At 43.3% G+C, this 2,932-nt stretch overlaps 1 protein-coding gene across 1 annotated transcript in view; it reads right to left on the bottom strand.

The window, feature by feature from the left end:
• Positions 1-2,932, bottom strand: part of Maneal (mannosidase endo-alpha like) — a 23,725-nt gene that overhangs the window by 7,630 nt on the left and 13,163 nt on the right. The gene's annotated exons all lie outside the window — the stretch shown is intronic.

The following is a 2,932-nucleotide window of genomic DNA, read 5'->3' as shown; positions in this document are numbered from 1 at the left end:
ATGCAGATCTGTCCCGGGCCACCCCTCTCTGCCCCAGTCCCTCACCCAGGGCCCCTCTCACCCCCCAAACCCACCCCCCACATCCTCTGCACCGAGAATCAATGGGGCGCCCTGAGGACGCTGGCATGGGCCTTGGAGGAGGAAAGAGGCCAGGACTGGGACAAGGTGGCCCTGAGTCCCTGATCCCAGGGATCCCCAAAGCAAAGATCTTCAATCTCATTAGTTTTGTCTGGTGTAGACTACTCATCTCAAATTACTGAGCATGGGCATGGAATTACAGTAAATAGATTAGACTGAATTATTTGAGTGGATTAAATGTTGGAAAGAATACCATAATGTCCACCAAGGAATGAGATAACCCTTCCAGGAATGAGTGAAAGAGAAGCGAAAAAGATAAGTATGGGTTTTCAGGAACGCCAGCACTTAGGGGTCGAGCAGCAGCAGAACAGAGACCATGAAGCTGTCAAAGGACAAATTGTGACACACACATACATATATATATATATAATGCATACATAACTAATATGTGTGTGTGTGTATTGTACTGAGGGTTAAACCGAGGAGGTGCATTACCACTGAGCCACTTCCCGAACTATTTTTTATGTTATTAATTCTGAATTTGTGATCCTCCTGCCTCAGCCTCCATGCAACTGAGATTACATGTATGCACCTGACTAAAATTTTTGTTTTTTTGTCTTTTCTGGTACTAGGGATTAAACCCAGAGCCTTCACACAAAGATATATTCCCCAGCCCTTTGTTTTGTTTGTTTGTTTTGTTTTTTGTTTTTTTGAGACAGGATCTCACTAAGTCATTAAATTCCCCAGCTAGGCTCAAATTTGCTATCTTCTGCCTCAGCCTCCCTAAACTACATTACCAGCCTTTAAACCTTTTTTTAAATATATATAATGTATCCCTAAATCACTAAATTTCCCACGCTTTTCAATCCTCTTGCCTCAGCTCCCCACAGTGCTGAGATTAAGGGCCTGCACCAGTTTATCTGCTCTAATGGTTTACCTTTAGAGGGAGTTAAATCTAACCCTTGTGCCAGACAGAAAAACATCAAAGAAGGATTGTAATTGATAATCCTTGGACCAGTACTTTTGATTGTTATACCGGAGATAGGATGTTGTCTCTGACTGTCTCCTCCAGGGAGCTCACTGTATAGCCCAGGCTGGCCTTGAACTTGCTGTGAGCCTCCTGCCTCAGCCTACTGAGTACTGGAATTGCAGACATGTGCCACCACACCCAGTTGAAGTTACTCTTTCATTGTAAGCAAGATAAACTAAAGGAACTGTCTTTAGGGGTTGCCTATCAGTCTCGAGCAGAAATTGAAAGGACATAGTAGCATGAAGTCATTTAGGCGGTAATCCCAGGATGCAAGAATGAAGGACTGAGGATACGACAGGGGAAAGAAAAGCCAAATTAGCCGGGCATGGTGGCGCACACCTGTAATCACAGTACTTGAGAGGCTGAGGTAGGAGGATCACTGTGAGTTCAAGACCAGCCTGGGCTACATAGTGAGTTCCTGGTCAGTCTCAACTAGATAGTGAGACCCTGTCTCAAACAAAACAACACAAAACAACCCAGAAAAGCCAAATTAATGGCACATTATGGACATCACCCCTGTAGATAATGGAGCCTTGATTCCATAGGATTTCTAAAATTAAACTTATTTAGCTGGTATATTATATATATATATATATGGTATTGTGTAATGTTCTGAAACACATATATATTGTGTAATGGTTAAGTCAGGAAATGGATGCCTATCTCCTCAACACTTACCATTTTTGGTTTTGGTTTTGTTTTTGTTTTTGTGGTACCAGGCATCAGATCCAGGGCATTGCCCTGCTAGGCAAGTGCTCTGCCACTGAATTACATCTCCAGTTCTTTTTCATTTCTCCAATAGTGGTGACCCCCTACTTCTGGAAAAAACTCAAAGTCCTTTACTTTTAGCTTTTAAAAATATACAGCACATCTGTGGGTGTGATGGCGCACACTTGTGATCCCAGCACTCTGGAGGCTGAGGCAGGAGAATCATGAGTTTGAGGCCAAGCCTGGGCTACACAGTGAGTTCAAGGCCAGCCTAGACTACATAGTGAGACCCTGTCTCAGAAACATATAGTAATAAAAGAAAATAAATTAAAACGTATAGCACATTACCATTATCTGTAATCACCCAACTCAGCAACAGTGCACCATCACTTCTTACTCCTATCTAACTACAACTTAGTGCCCATTAATCAACCTCTCTTCAACTCTCCTTCCCCCTCCTTCCTGTCCTCCCGGCCCCACATGGACTTTTAAGGAGACAAAATGGGGCTGGGATTTAGTTCAGTGGTTCCACTGCCTGTCTTGCAAGCGCAAGGTCCCAAATCTGACTCCCAGTACGAAAAAAAAAAAAAAAAAATTTGGGCCAGGGATTTAGCTCAGTGGTTCTGCCAAAAAAGAAAGACAGAAAATATCTCCCGAATGAGGAGGTCTGAGGCCATGGCAGCTCCTCCCCTGCACAGGTCAGCATTTTCCCCAGGAGAGGTAACTTCCTTTGGTTTCAGCTCTCTCCCTGGCCAAGAAGGCTCACGTGAGCCCAGAGTGCCCCCCCCTTTTATTAGTACATCTTTGTCATAGTTTTATCACATTCATCACGGGGGATTTGTACCTGTACATAATATATCTTAATTCTTCTTTTTTTCTATTCCCCTTCCCTCTCCTTTCAATCCTTCTTCCCCTCCCATTTATAAAAGCTTTGTTTCCCTTTTTCCTTCCATTTTTTCCTTTTCCCTTCTCCCTCCTGCTGTCGTGTTTCCCTTTCCATTTGAACTCGTTCTCCTACTTCCCAGTGTCTATCCTACTTTATGCTCTTTTTTAAAAAATTTAATGTATTGGTACATTCTAGGTACACAGTGCAGTTACACTCATCACTGGGATCCT

Source organism: Fukomys damarensis, unplaced genomic scaffold, assembly GCF_012274545.1.
Source record: "Fukomys damarensis isolate Sample0158 unplaced genomic scaffold, DMR_v1.0_HiC HiC_scaffold_23, whole genome shotgun sequence".
NCBI classification, from domain to species: domain Eukaryota; kingdom Metazoa; phylum Chordata; class Mammalia; order Rodentia; family Bathyergidae; genus Fukomys; species Fukomys damarensis.
The sequence above is the reverse complement of the archived record's forward strand: the minus strand, read 5'-3'. Positions and strand labels throughout refer to the sequence as shown.